General features: G+C 41.9%; 1 protein-coding gene and 1 long non-coding RNA gene across 2 annotated transcripts in view; both read right to left on the reverse strand.

Moving 5' to 3' along the window:
- The window catches only part of LOC141129487 (V-set domain-containing T-cell activation inhibitor 1-like), a 360,174-nt gene that overhangs the window by 319,777 nt on the left and 24,253 nt on the right, over positions 1–16,144 (reverse strand). The gene's annotated exons all lie outside the window — the stretch shown is intronic.
- Positions 1–16,144, reverse strand: part of LOC141129488 (uncharacterized) — a 54,715-nt gene that overhangs the window by 20,055 nt on the left and 18,516 nt on the right. The window contains exon 2 of the long non-coding RNA XR_012241834.1: positions 9,939–9,979. This is a non-coding gene — a long non-coding RNA (uncharacterized lncRNA). The remainder of the gene's footprint in view (positions 1–9,938; positions 9,980–16,144) is intronic.

The raw sequence follows: 16,144 nt of genomic DNA on the forward strand, positions 1-16,144 counted from the left end.
TTTTTAAAAACATCAGTGTTTTAGAAACTGCTGAATGGAGTGTGTCCCATTAACGAAAAATTGTCATCCAAGTTAAAATATATAATGAATGATAGATAGATAGTGTAAAGAATATAATATGGTGAACTGTGTACACAAAAAAGGAGAAAAAAGTGAAAACTTGACCCCAGAGTTCAAAAGTATTGGGACAAGATGGCGCCAAGTTGAAAGATGAAAAAGTGAAAAAATATTGAAAGGGTGTATGTGTATAAAATAATCAGTGTAATATCCGTGTTACCCCTACCATATGTATACATGCAAAAAATTAATTAATCAGATGTATTTAACCCCAATGTTCAAAAGTATTGGGACAGTGTTGTTTATGTGGCGTGAGGTGTCCTTATATATAAAAAGTGAAGTGTCCCTCTACGTGACCAAATGAAATAATAATGCTCCCTATACACAAAATGCAATAAAAATATATAAATGATTCAAATTTCTTTAGTTAGTGGCACGTGATATGAATAATTTCTAAAAGTTTTTATATATAGTCCATGCAGTAAAAAAGCGTTGTTAACCAGGTAGGGAAAAAAAGAGAGTTCAAATGTAGATGCTGTTTGTTTCACCCTAGAGGGTACACCGTAGTGACTTCTTGTGCGATTTTTTCATAAGGTGACTTGAAGTGCTCACCCCCCGATATTACCCCACTCACCAGATATAATCACCCCTGCAGGGGTACCGAGCGATAAAGTGGGTGCCTCAGGCCGGACGGTATTCACTCCAATAGTGCTTACATTCCTTTACTCTGTGTGATCCTTACGGCTGTTCCAGGGTGAATAAATGCTCTGCTATGACCATGCTTCTCCAGCAGTGAACCACCTTAATCTGTTAAACTCATAGTACCAGAAGATCTGGGTCCTCACAATCCACCAGCAGCCTGTGCCACATACATATGGTAGGGGTAACACGGATATTACACTGATTATTTTATACACATACACCCTTTCAATATTTTTTCACTTTTTCATCTTTCAACTTGGCGCCATCTTGTCCCAATACTTTTGAACTCTGGGTCAAGTTTTCACTTTTTTCTCCTTTTTTGTGTACACAGCTCACCATATTATATTCTTTACACTATCTATCTATCATTCATTATATATTTTAACTTGGATGACAATTTTTCGTTAATGGGACACACTCCATTCAGCAGTTTCTAAAACACTGATGTTTTTAAAAAAAAAAAAATTTTTTTTTAATTTTTTGGTTATATACAAATATACGGCTTTTTGTTTTAGACCGCACTAAGTTTTGATATTTGTTTAGTCTTGACACATTTGGAGTCAGTCAGTATTTTATGACACTTTTACCCGGTACTCAATATCAATACAGGAGGGCAGCGCCGTTTTTATTCTCAACCTATCCATTTGTTAGCCTTTGTGTTCATGCACACATAGGCTTTTGGCAGTGTTCTGTGGCAGGAGAGTTTAGTGACAGAAAAAAAAAACACTGCCAGGTCATCCTGGAGCATTTTGGCTGAAAAAACGCTTGACGCGCTTAAACACATGTAAACATGCCAAAACAATACGCGAACACCTTTGGGATGAATTACAGCAGAGACTGCGAGCCAGGCCTTCTCGTCCAACATCAGTGCCTGACCTCATAAATGCTCTTCTGGAAGAACGGTCAAACATATCCATAGACACCCTCCTAAACCTTGTGGACGGCCTTCCCAGAAGAGTTGAAGCTGTTATAGCTGTAAAGGGAGGGCCAACTCAATATTGAACCCTAAAGACTAATAGGGCTTACACACGGTCGGACTTTGTTCGGACATTCCGACAACAAAATCCTAGGATTTTTTCCGACGGATGTTGGCTCAAACTTGTTTTGTCTACACACGGTCCCACAAAGTTGTCGGAAAATCCGATCGTTCTGAACGCGGTGACGTAAAACACGTACGTCGGGACTATAAACGGGGCAATGGCCAATAGCTTTCATCTCTTTATTTATTCTGAGCATGCGTGGCACTTTGTCCGTCGGATTTGTGTACACACGATCGGAAATTCCGACAAAGGATTTTGTTGTTGGAAAATTTTATATCCTGCTCTCAAACTTTGTGTGTCGGAAAATCCGATGGAAAATGTCCGATGGAGCTCACACACGGTCGGAATTTCCAACAACAAGGTCCTATCACACATTTTCCGTCGGAAAATCCGACTGTGTGTACGGGGCATAAGACTGGGATGTCATTAAAGTTCATGTGTGTGTAAAGGCAGGCGTCCCAATACTTTTGGTCCAAATACACTGGTGTCACTGAGACTGAAACAAGTAATTTATGAACTGTAAAATAATTTATTTATTTTCATTTTTTATTTAATCAGAAAGGTTCACCATTATGACAAACAGCCAAAAAAGTACAAAAACAAGTCATAAGCTGGCACAGCACAGATAACTTATCATATAGTAAGAATACAGGCTTATATCTTATGTATCAACTGCTGTATGTATATTATTAGCCTATCTATGGACAGAATGCTCCATATTTTATAGGATCAGAGGATCAATGTTTTTGAAGAACAAAAATTTAAATGACCCAATAATAGGTGCAAACAAACATATAAAATTATAACAAGTCCCAATAAGTGAATCATGTGACACATAAAATAGTCCTCCAATGAATGGGGCAATCTTGAAAAAATCCTCCAATGGAAGAATGGATAAATAAAAAAAACGACAAAATATGGTGCATTTATCTTGAGACTTTATCCTGGGACTTTATCCTGTGACTTTATCCTGTGACTTTATCCTGTGACTTTATCCTGTGACTTTATCCTGAGACTTTATCCTGAGACTTTATCCTGAGACTTTATCCTGAGACTTTATCCTGGGACTTTATCCTGTGACTTTATCCTGTGACTTTATCCTGTGACTTTATCCTGAGACTTTATCCTGAGACTTTATCCTGAGACTTTATCCTGGGACTTTATCCTGAGACTTTATCCTGAGACTTTATCCTGAGACTTTATCCTGTGACTTTATCCTGTGACTTTATCCTGTGACTTTATCCTGTGACTTTATCCTGTGACTTTATCCTGAGACTTTATCCTGGGACTTTATCCTGGGACTTTATCCTGAGACTTTATCCTGAGACTTTATCCTGGGACTTTATCCTGTGACTTTATCCTGTGACTTTATCCTGAGACTTTATCCTGAGACTTTATCCTGGGACTTTATCCTGAGACTTTATCCTGAGACTTTATCCTGGGACTTTAGGACGGACAAAAGTGAATCCACCAGCACAGAGAACGCACGCTTACCAGCAACACAACTTTTCCTCCAGGGACCTCAGGTGACCGATCGAACCACATGGCACTAGGGACTGTTGATCGTGAAGGTGATCAGAAGCCCAACATTCAAATCCACACTGGATGTTAGAGGTCATACCAGCCCAGAGAAAAAGCAGGGAAACAAATTGCCATAGGTTAAACCAGATGGTGTTTTGTTGGTAAAAAGCATTATCGCTTTACACAAGGATAAAAGATGAGCCGGCCGGCAACAATATGAATGCCCGTCCAATCGGGACGTTAACAGCGCGGTGACATCAGCACGTTACTCCTCTCCCTCCATCGGAGGATTTTTTTCAAGATTTCCCCATTCATTGGAGGATTTTTATATGTCACATGATTCACTTATAATTTTATGTTTGTTTGCACCTATTATTGGGTCACACGTCATTTTCAGAGAGCAGCTCCATATCTTTATGTAGCTTTGCTTGTGTGTATTTCACTTGAGTTGCAGCTATAGGAAGAGTACATAAAGTATGAACAGGATGAGTACATAACAAAGTGTGAACAGGAAGAGTACATAACAAAGTATGAACAGGAAGAGTACATAACAATGTAAAAATGTAACAAGTAGAGCTATGAATAAACCAATAAAGTATTACATTGAAAGCATTAGAAAATTCCGTCAGAAGGAAGCAAAGTAAGCTAGTGACTATTGGCTTATTTTCCAAGAGCGGTAATAAGGAGATCCATCTAATAGGTATATAGTAAATCCTTGGATTGTGAGCATAATTCATCCCGGAAACATACTCATAATACAAAGCACTTGTATATCAAAGCAAATTTCCCCATAAGAAATAATGGAAACTCAAATGGTTTGTTCCACAACTATTTATTCATAGGTCCTTCAGTTTATAGTCCATATAAAAGGATTATAGCAATGTGACCAGGTTGTGTAACCATAAAATGTTCATCCACAAATGGAAGAGAAGAGAAGAGAAGAGAAGAGAAGAGAAGAGAAGAGAGGTGCCTCTAAATGTGGAAGTATTTGGGGTAAAGCTGTCCACATAGACCATCCCCCGCACCACCGGCTCTCACCGCTGTCAGTCTGCAATCCTGACCAGAAAGACTACCCTGCAGTAGAGCGATCTGAAGCGCAGCATGGAAGGGACGACATCAATGGAGGTGCGGAGGATGGTCTATATGGACAGCTTTACCCCGGATGCCGGCATACTTGGGTGTGCCTGTTTTATTCATCAACATTCATCAATTTATTCATGTGAGTTTCTAAATGTTGTACCTTCATTAAATGTAACATAGTTACATAGTTACAAAGTAGGTGAGGTCGAAAAAAGACACAAGTCCATCAAGTCCAACCTATGTGTGTGATTATGTGTCAGTATTACATTGTATATCCCTGTATGTTGCGGTCATTCAGGTGCTTATCTAATAGTTTCTTGAAGCTATCAATGCTCCCCGCTGAGACCACCGCCTGTGGAAGGGAATTCCACATCCTTGCCGCTCTTACAGTAAAGAACCCTCTACGTAGTTTAAGGTTAAACCTCTTTTCTTCTAATTGTAATGAGTGACCACTCGTTGTGGTTAAACTGCCTTCTGCGAAAAAGTTTTATACCTATTGTGGGGTCACCAGTACGGTATTTGTAACCACATTGCTACACTTAGAGGCACCTCTCTTCTCTTTTATACTCAGTTGTGACGTGACGCTACTTGTATATCAAGTTAAACTTTATTAAAAAATTTGCTTGTCTTGCAAAACGCTCTCAAACCAAGTTTCTCTCAAACCAAGGTTTTACTGTATATTAAAAACAGAAGGGGTGATGGGTTTAAAATGTTGACGTTTTAACTGTGATGTACATTGTATGCATGTTAGAGTTCTCCTAAAAGTCCTCTATATATTTTTGGTTTTCTATTCATTACCAGACATTTGGAAATGTCCTTTAAAAAGTAAAAGTTCTGCTTACCCAAGGAGGTCACAGGCAGGAAATCTATGCACATTATTACAAATGTAACCTGCAACATATGTTACCATAATCAGCACATTGATACTAAATATTTACTAAAGATTATCCAAAAATACACAAAGTATCTTCTAGTTCTATTTTTACACAGTGCAGGGAGTCACCGGGATAAACCAGAATACAGACTTGTGTGTTGCACAGATCTTACAATGATGATTGTTGGATCAGGAACTTATCTGTAGATAAAGACAGAACCGGTCCATATAGACCCGGGGAAGATATAATCTCCTGTGTGTGACTACCAGAGCCGTTCACTTCCGGCAGCTTTTCAGTCAGTGAGAGGCGCTGATATCTGTAAATTTGATTTTACTGATTTGCCCTTTTTTTTTTTTTTTTTTTTTTTACGCAATAGGGGAAAAAAGGCATAAAAAATAGTCATCTGAAAAGTTACAGACAGTATGCAAGAATGTAACACATTGTCCTTGTATTAAAAAAAAGACTCCAAAAAGCAAAAAAAAAAAAAAAAAGAAGAAGAAAAAAAAACACGCAAAAATAAGAAGAAAAAATACTAACTTTTTTTTTTCCTGCACTGATTCAGGTTTGTAATTTTTGTGCCTTTTTTTTTTTTTTTTTGCGGCTGTCATTGTCACCCCTCTGAAAATCAGTCTGCATTTGACAGGTGGCTGGGAGGAGTTATGTCACCTCCTTACTGTGTGTTTTAACCTGTAAAAGCCCGCAGGACCACAACCACATGCATCACATGCAGGTACAGGATGAATGCAGCATGGCCCCAAATGGATCATGTTTCTAGTATTCATGAGCCCTGGTGTTTCCTCTGTATACTGCACCTTGCTCCCTGTTCTTGTGTCCGGCACCTTGTTCCTGGGATCCTAGCTCCAGATTCCTGCCACCAGTGGAGGCTGGTGCTCGATAATTCGGGGGGGGTGGCAAACATAAGGCCTGCCTGGGATGGGATGTCTCCAAACTCCCTCCCCTGTCCACGCTGGGGAGTGCTGAGTGGCTAAGCTGCTGTGGATGAGCCATCCCTGGGCGACTGGTGGGTCGGTTGGTCTTCATCTGCTTCTCCTCTAGCTGTGCATCTCCTCCGGCCATGCTTCTCCTCCCTCCTTCTCCTCCCCTTTGGCCAAAAAGGTCACTTCTCCTTTCGGCTAATCGAGAAACAGGTCTCACAACCCATTTCCTGATTGGCTCTGGGAGGAGAATCAGTGTTACAATAGCAAATATTCACTATTGTCACACAACTGGGTGGGCTTGGAGTGCAGTGCTCTGTGCCCTGAGCCCACCCTTTTTTGAAGCCTACTAGAGCCTCTGACTCTAATCACGTGCATAAAAAAAAACCCCACCCCCCTATTGGAATACATGCATCCGGCGCACTCCATGTAGATGAGGGAGCCAGACGCATGGATAGTGGGGGCGGCACCCATGCGCCCCTAATAGATGGGCCCTCACTGTCTGCCACTCCGCTGTCTGATTTTCTTGGTTATACCCTTACTTGTTCGTGTTTGGCAACAACATCTGTCTCCTATCCACCTCAACCCCTGGACTTACCCCGACTCTGTATCTACTTGATGGTTTAGTAAATTGTCCTCATTTTGTCTTTGATGTCAACCACCTGTAGTAGGGTGAGCTGGAAGCTTACTCCCTTGGGGTATCTGCCGCACAAGACCAACTCCCCATGAGACATTTCTTAATTCCTTTGGCTCTCTTGTCCTTAGACAAGCCTGCACCATCATCGGGAGATAAAGAAGGTCCACCACCTATGGTCAGGCTGTAGTTGCCCTTCCCTTCCCTCAGCTGTCCATGGTGCCCTACTAGCTGCATTGAAGTAGGTTGTCACAATACGTCCCACACTCCGCTTGAGTGTTTCCGTCAGTATACCACTTCCTCCCAGTTTGGATACAGAAATTTCCAACTGCTCCCAAGCAACAAGGCGAGACTTGCTTAGATGCTAACATGGACTTTTTTATTATCACATGGACACAACAGATAAAATAACTCAGAGACTCTTCCCCCTCACCCTTGGAAAAGAGGGCGGGTTAAACTGTCCAAAGACAATGGACACACAGGTCAGGTGTGTTCAAACTTCTCCTCAGTAAACGGTCTTATCAGCAGGGGGCTGCTGGAGGAATCCCCCCTCCCTCCATAGAGATACACATCCCAAATGATCACAGCAAAGAGTCCACAACAGAATGAGACAACACACAATATACACATATATACCCGACTGAGTCTGACTAGTACAGATCAGACTGGATTTCTTATTCACCTCGCAAAGAGTATCGTTCCCTTGAAAATTCAGGGCCCATAATCAAAAGGCAAAAGGCTTGCATTCAGTCCTCTCCAAAAGCCTCTGTCTCAGCTAGGTCTGTCACATAGATCAATCCCAGTGTTCCCATCATCCTCCCCTATAGGAACAGACATACATGTTCACCATGTGTAAATGTACGTCTGCAGAATATAAGATCATTGGGTGAACATATGGTCCATGATGGCCCAACCCCATCCAATGTGTGTAGAGAGTGTTAGACTTTGCTCCTCGGGGGATGAAAACTCCTCAATGTGAATAAACTCCAATCATCCCAAAATGTGTCCAACCTTTCCTAGAGCACCTCTACATTTTTACATCTCCTCCTTGTTAAAGTGGCTTAACTCCAATGTAAAAATGCATATAAAAGCAAAGGAGAAGGCCTTCAAAAAATACAGGGTTGAGGGATCATCCTCAGCATTCAGACTTTATAAAGAATGCAATAAGAAATGTAAGGGTGCAATTAGGATGGCTAAGATAGAACATGAAAGACACATAGCGGAGGAGAGCAAAGAAAATCCCAAGAAATTCTTTAAGTATGTAAACAGTAAAAAAGGGAGGACAGACCATATTGGCCCCATAAAGAATGAGGAAGGACATCTGGTTACAAAGGATGGGGAGATGGCAAAGGTATTGAATTTATTCTTCTCCTCAGTCTTCACGAGTGAATCGGGGGGCTTCAGTAACCAAAACTGCAGTGTTTATCCTTATGACACAACACAGGAAGCACCTCCATGGTTAACAGAGGACGGAATTAAAATTAGACTTGAGAAACTTAACATTAATAAATCACCGGGACCAGATGGCTTGCATCCGAGGGTACTTAGGGAACTCAGTCAAGTGATTGCCAGACCGTTGTTCCTAATTTTTACAGACAGTCTATTGACTGGAATGGTACCAGCTGATTGGAGAAAAGCCAATGTAGCACCAATATTTAAAAAGGGCCCAAAATACATCCCTGGGAATTATAGACCAGTTAGCCTAACATCAATAGTATGTAAACTCTTGGAGGGGATGATAAGGGACTATATACAAGATTTTAGTAATAAGAACAATATCATTAGCAGTAATCAGCATGGATTCATGAAAGATCGTTCTTGCCAAACCAATCTATTAACCTTCTATGAGGAGGTGAGTTGACATCTAGATAAAGGAAGGCCCGTAGACGTGGTGTATCTGGATTTTGCAAAAGCATTTGACACAGTTCCCCATAAATGTTTACTGTACAAAATAAGGTGCGTTGGCATGGACCATAGGGTGAGTACATGGATTGAAAACTGGCTACAAGGGCGAGTTCAGAGGGTGGTGATAAATGGGGAGTACTCAGAATGGTCAGGGGTGGGTAGTGGGGTCCCCCAGGGTTCTGTGCTGGGACCAATCCTATTTAATTTGTTCATAAACGACCTGGAGGATGGGATAAACAGTTCAATCTCTGTATTTGCAGACGATACTAAGCTAAGCAGGGCAATAACTTCTCCGCAGGATGTGGAAACCTTGCAAAAAGACCTGAACAAATTAATGGGGTGGGCGACTACATGGCAAATGAGGTTCAATGTAGACAAATGTAAAATAATGCATTTGGGTGGCAAAAATATGAATGCAATCTATACACTGGGGGAGAACCTCTGGGGGGATCTAGGATGGAAAAGGACCTGGGGGTCATAGTAGATGATAGGCTCAGCAATGACATGCAATGCCAAGCTGCTGCTAACAAAGCAAACAGAATATTGGCATTAAAAGGGGGATCAACTCCAGAGATAAAACGATAATTCTCCCGCTCTACAAGACTCTGGTCCGGCCGCACCTGGAGTATGCTGTCCAGTTCTGGAGTACAAAGAAGGGCAACAAAGCTAATAAAGGGTCTGGAGGATATTAGTTATGAGGAAAGGTTGTGAGCTCTGAACTTATTCTCTCTGGAGAAGAGACGCTTGAGAGGGGATATGATTTCAATCTACAAATACCGTACTGGTGACCCCACAATAGGGATAAAACTTTTTCGCAGAAGAGAGTTTAATAAGACTCGTGGCCACTCATTACAATTAGAAGAAAAGAGGTTTAACCTTAAACTACGTAGAGGGTTCTTTACTGTAAGAGCGGCAAGGATGTGGAATTCCCTTCCACAGGCGGTGGTCTCAGCGGGGAGCATTGATAGCTTCAAGAAACTATTAGATAATAACCTGAATGAACGCAACATACAGGGATATGTAATGTAATACTGACATATAATCACACACATAGGTTGGACTTGATGGACTTGTGTCTTTTTTCAACCTCACCTACTATGTAACTATGTAACATTCAGAATTCCAAATAAAAAGGGAGATCAGCATTTAGAGAAGTTTAAAAAAATCCAATAAATCTTTTGAATCTCACCTGTAATATGAGCTTCATAGTAGACTGTGGTATGACTTCTCCTGGATGAAATATAAAAAGAGTCAGTTATATACGGAAGAACTCCTATAGTTCTATGGTAATGGTGAACCATGACTTACTAAGAAACAGTCACAGACTTTTATCACATTTCCTTTATTTACTAACCAGTTAAGGACCAGAGTAAATATTTATGGAAGAGCCCTGGGGCCATCATAAAAAAAAATACAGATATATGAGTTTACATTTTTTTTTTTTTTTTTTTACAGAATTCTGAGATTCAAAGTCAGAATTCTGTGATTCAAAGTCAGAATTCTGAGATTGAAAGTCAGAAAGGTGAGTAAAAAAAAAAATGTACAGAATTCTGAGATTAAAAGTCAGAATTCTGAGATTCAAAGTATAGGGAAGCAGGCAGTGCTGGGTTCTCTGGTTCCTCTGCTGTCTTATCCTTCTTCTCTGTCATCTGCTCCAACATAAAGAGCCATGCTGAAAACATGTATTGTGTGTGAGGTGGGGGGGGGGACACAGCTTCCATAGATAACAGAACACAATGGCCAGCACAGCTCTGCACCCCAACTTGTAGGAAACATTGCACTGTTGCCCCTACATGAGGGGATTGAGAATGGCTATAAGGCAGCAGGACAATGTGTATCTATGGTCATAACAGATTGATCATAACAAATACTTGTCTGGACTAATAGAGCTGTTTCACAAACAATTAATCACATATTAAACATAAAAGCAAATCATAACAGCTATTGAGAGACAGCATAGTGGTTAGAGTAGCAAGCTTATATTAGTGAAGTTGTGGGTTCTAATTCAGGTGAGGGCATCTTTTTATATATATTTTAAAATATGTAATAGTGAGGGCTTAAATTGTATTCTATCAATATATCCAAATTGATTTCAAGGTATATTAACAAAGACACACTGATATATTGAGCACACACAGTTGTAGTATATGCTGGCTACTATAAATTAGAGAGTAGAGATTTCAAAGAAAAAAACTGTGTATATATATTAGGGTGATCAGATGGGATCATTAGGGTGTCATCTTCAGTTTCCCCCGGGGGGCAGTTCACAATTTCAGGAGACTGGTCATAATGGATCGACCATAGCAATTGTTTGTCTGGACTAATAATTATTTCACAGAGAATTAACCTCATATTAAATATAAAAAGCAAATATTAAGAATCCTTAAGTGATAGGATAGTGGTTAGAGTAACAGGTTTATGGTGCTAAGAGTTGTGGGTTCTAATCCAGTTCAGAGCATGTTTTTTAATTATATATATATTTTCAATATATTGATTTTATATTAAACATAATTTAAACTATGAGATAGTGAGGACTTAAACTGTATTTTATTGATATATCCAAATTGATTTCAAGGTATATTACAAAGACATATTGATAAAATTGTTGTCCTTTCATGACTAAGCCTATTTCTGAAATTTGGTGTTTACAAGTTAAAATCCGTATTTTTTGCTAGAAAATTACTTAGAGTTCCCAAACATTATATATATATTTTTTTAGCAGAGAATCTAGAGAATAAAATAGAGATTGTTGCAATAGTTTATATCACACGGTATTTGTGCAGCGGTGTTTTAAACGCAAATTTTTGGAAAAGGGACATTTTCATGAATTTTAAAAAATCCAAACAGTAAAGTTACCCCAATTTTTTTGTATAGTGTGAAAGATGATGTTACGCCGAGTAAATAGATACCAAACATGTCACCCTTTATAATTGCACGCACTCGTGGAATGGGGACAAACTACGGTACCTATGAATTTCCATAGGCGACGCTTTAAAATTTTTTTACGGTTACCAGGTTAGAGTTACAGAGGAGGTCTTGGGCTAGAATTATTGCTCTCGCTCTGACGATCGCGGCGATACCTCACATGTGTGATTTGAACACCGTTTACATATGCGGGCACGACTTCCGTATGCGTTTTCTTCGCTGCGCGAGCTCGCAGGGACGGGGGCACTTTAAAATTTTTATTTTTTTTTATTTATTTTATTTATTTTTATACTTTATAAATTGTGTTTAAATTTTTTTTTTTTTTTTTTTGCTGTCACAAGGAATGTAAACATCCCTTGTGACAGTAATAGGTGGTGACAGGTACTCTTTATGGAGGGATCAGGGGTCTAAAAGACCCCCAATCCCTCCTTTGCACATCAAAGTATTCAGATCGCCGAAAACGGCGATTCTGCATACTGTATTTTTTTTTAAAACCGGCGCCATTGGCAGCCGAGTAAACGGGAAGTGACGTCATGACGTCGCTTCCGTGTTTACATTGAGAAGGCTGAAATGAAGCCGTCCACAGCTTCGTTCCAGCCCGCCCACAGTCGCCGGAGGCAGCCGATTGGACACCGGGCCTCCCGATCGCATGGGAGGCCCGGTATAAGCGGCGAGAGGCGGCGGGAGGGGGGGGATGTCCCCTCCCGCTCCTCCAGTATAAAAGCCGAGCAGCTTTTAGCCGCATCGGTTGTTATACTCGGGTAGCCGATTGCCCGCTGTAAACAACGGTACCGGGATGATGCCTGCAGCTGCGGGCATCATCCCGGTATAACCCCGGAAAGCCGAGTACGCATATACGGTTGGTGGGAAGGGGATAAGCTAACTACTATAAATTAGAGTAGGGATTTTTTACAAATCTGTGTATATATTGGGATGATTTTGGTGACACGGGGCCAGTTCTCAATTTCAGGAGATTGTCCCTGGAAGCTGCATGATAACCATCATGTCTTATAACTCAGGACTGAGCTCTGCACTATAAGGTAATCTGTGTGTACTACAATGTACACACCCATATCTCCCCTTCACTGATTGGCTGCACTTTATCCCCACTGACACTAATGCAGCGCCATTTTCCTCTTACCTACACCGTTGACACAGAGAAATTTTTTCCAGCTAATGACAGCACCGATGCAGGGTCATTTTTCCCATCCAAGGACAGCACCGATGCAGGGTCATTTTTCCCATCCAAGGACAGCACCGATGCAGGGTCATTTTTCCCATCCAAGGACAGCATCGATGCAGGGTCATTTTTCCCATCCAAGGACAGCACCGATGCAGGGTCATTTTTCCCATCCAAGGACACTACCGATGCAGGGTCATTTTTCCCATCCAAGGACACTACCGATGCAGGGTCATTTTTCCCATCCAAGGACACTACCGATGCAGGGTCATTTTTCCCATCCAATGATACTACCGATGCAGGGTCATTTTTCCAATCCAATGATACTACCGATGCAGGGTCATTTTTCCCATCCAATGATACTACCGATGCAGGGTCATTTTTCCCATCCAATGATACTACCGATGCAGGGTCATTTTTCCCATCCAATGATACTACCGATGCAGGGTCATTTTTCTTCTTCACTATTGTTAGCCCCTTATGTGTGCACCAGTTTTAAACTCTTACATACTGCAAATATATATATATATACACATACACAGGTACAGTATTTTGCTCTGCATGCCACTATTTTCCCAGAATCCCACCTGAGAGGGGAAAGCCGCCACAGTTTGTATCTTCACCCTGGGTACTGGCAGAGGGCGGGGCGCTCAGTGATTGGGGGAGCTGGAGGGTTATAAGAGGAGGGCGGAGTAACAGTCTGGGACACATAGGAAGTCCTGTGCTGCACCTGCTTTTGTACAATCGATCCCCATAGCGATGCCACTGCTACCCCTGGCCTGGAGGAGGGGGTGGCTTGGGCTGTTATGGTTGACAGCTGGGAGATCGTGCCGCACTCGCGGGTGTCTGTGAGCCCCGCCATCAATTACGGGAGACTTGGGATGTCTGCATTGCCATCATATACTGCTGATTAAACAGAACTGATATTACACACGGCTCACGGCCCTGACACTACATTGTGTTTAATCACTGCCCTGACACTGCCAGTACATACAGCTCATGGTCTGCTCTGCACTGCCATTATATACACTGGTTACTGTGCCCCTCCCCCTCTCAGGTGGGATTCTGGGAAAATAGTGGCATGCAGAGCAAAATACTGTACCTGTATATATATATATATATATATATATATATATATATATATATATATATATATATATATATATATATATATATATATATATATATATATATATATATATATATATATATTTATTTATATATTTGCAGTATGTAAGAGTTTAAAACTGGAGCACACATAAGGGGCTAACAATAGTGAAGAAGAAAAATGACCCTGCATCGGTGGTGTCATTGGATGGAAAAAAATGACCCTGCATCGGTGGTGTCATTGGATGGAAAAAAATGACCCTGCATCGGTGGTGTCATTGGATGGGAAAAATGACCCTGCATCGGTGGTGTCATTGGATGGGAAAAATGACCCTGCATCGGTGGTGTCACTAGATGGAAACAAAATGACCCTGCATTGGTGGTTGAGTTGTGAGACATGATGGTTATCATGCAGCTTCCAGGGACAATCTCCTGAAATTAAGAACTGGCCCCGTGTCACCAAAATCATCCCAATATATACACAGATTTGTAAAAAAAATACTCTACTCTACTCTCTAATTTATAGTAGTCAGCATATTCAACAATGTTATCAATATGTGTTTGTTAATATGCCTTGAAATCAATTTGGATATATCAATAAAATACAATTTAAGTCCTCACTAACTCATAGTTTAAAATATGTTTAATATAAAATCAATATATTGAAAAAATATATATATATATATATATAATTAAAAAATGTGCTCTGAACTGGATTAGAACCCACAACTTTCAACACTATAAGCCTGTTGCCCTAACCACTATACTACCACTTAAGGGTTCCTAACATTTTCCTTCTATGTTTAACCACTTGCCACCCGCCATATAGCAGAATGACGGCGGTAAAGTGGTTTCAAAATCGGCTGCTCTCCTGACAGGGGGGGTCTGTGCTGATTGTTTATCAGCACAGATCCCACCCAGGACCACCAGGGAAGCCACCCAGGACCACCAGGGAAGCGATCCACACTGGACCACCAGGTATGCCCCTAGACCACCAGGGAAATGCCACTGTGTGCCCAGGCAGCTGCCAATCTGTGCCCAGGCAGCTGCCAGTCAGTGCCCACTTCAATGCCTACCACTGCCAGTGCCACCAGGGATGCCCATCAGTGCCTCATATCAGTGCTGCGTATCAGCGCCACATATCAGTGCCCATCAGTACCGCCTATCAGTGCCCATCAGTGCCCAGCAGTGCCGCCTATCAGCGCCACCCTATCAGTGCCCAGCAGTGCCACCCATCAGTGCCCATCAGTGTCGCCTATCAGTGCCCATCAGTGCTGCATATGAGTGCCACCCATCAGTGCCGCCTACCAGTGCCCATCAGTGCCGCATATGAGTGCCCATCGTCAGTGCCCCTCAGTGCCCGCTCATTGGTGCCACCTCATCGGTGCTGCCGTATCAGTGCCTGTCAGTGCTGCCTTATCAGTGCCCATCAGTGGAAGAGAAAACTTACTTATTTACAATTTTTTTTACAGAAACAAAAGCAAAACTTTTATTTTTTTCAAAATTTTCGGTCTTTATTTACCATATTTATCGGCGTATAACACGCACCCAAGTTAAGGAGGGAATTTTAAGGAAAAAAACTTTTAGGAGTAAAGTTTAAGGAAGAAAAACTTACATTAAAATGCCCATCAATGCAGCGTTATTGGTGTCCATCTGCAGCCTTGCCCCAGTGTCCATTGCAGCCTTGTCAGTGCAGCTTTGCCCCAGTGCAGCCTTGTCAGTGCAGCCTTGTCAGTGCAGCAATGTCAGTGCAGCAATGTCAGTGCAGCCTTTCTCCAGTGCAGCCTTGCCCCAGTGCAGCTTTGCCCCAGTGCAGCCTTGTCAGTGCAGCCTTGTCAGTGCAGCCTTGTCAGTGCAGCAATGTCAGTGCAGCCTTTCTCCAGTGCAGCCTTGCCCCAGTGCAGCCTTGCCCCAGTGCAGCCTTGCCCCAGTGCAGCTTTGCCCCCATGCAGCTTTGCCCCCATGCAGCCTTGCCCCCATGCAGCCTTGCCCCCATGCAGCCTTGCCCCCATGCAGCCTTGCCCCCGTGCAGCTTTGTGGGATCGCCGCAATCCCTGCCGTCATACACAGCCCTGTGTAAATTTTAAATATGGCGCCGAGACTGCAGGGACTCGGCGGAGCGCTGATACACATAGTCGAGAGTCTTCGGGTTTTCTCGGCGCCGCTTACAGTCCCGCCCAGTT

Source organism: Aquarana catesbeiana, linkage group LG02 (genome assembly GCF_042186555.1).
Source record: "Aquarana catesbeiana isolate 2022-GZ linkage group LG02, ASM4218655v1, whole genome shotgun sequence".
Taxonomy (NCBI): Eukaryota; Metazoa; Chordata; class Amphibia; order Anura; family Ranidae; genus Aquarana; species Aquarana catesbeiana.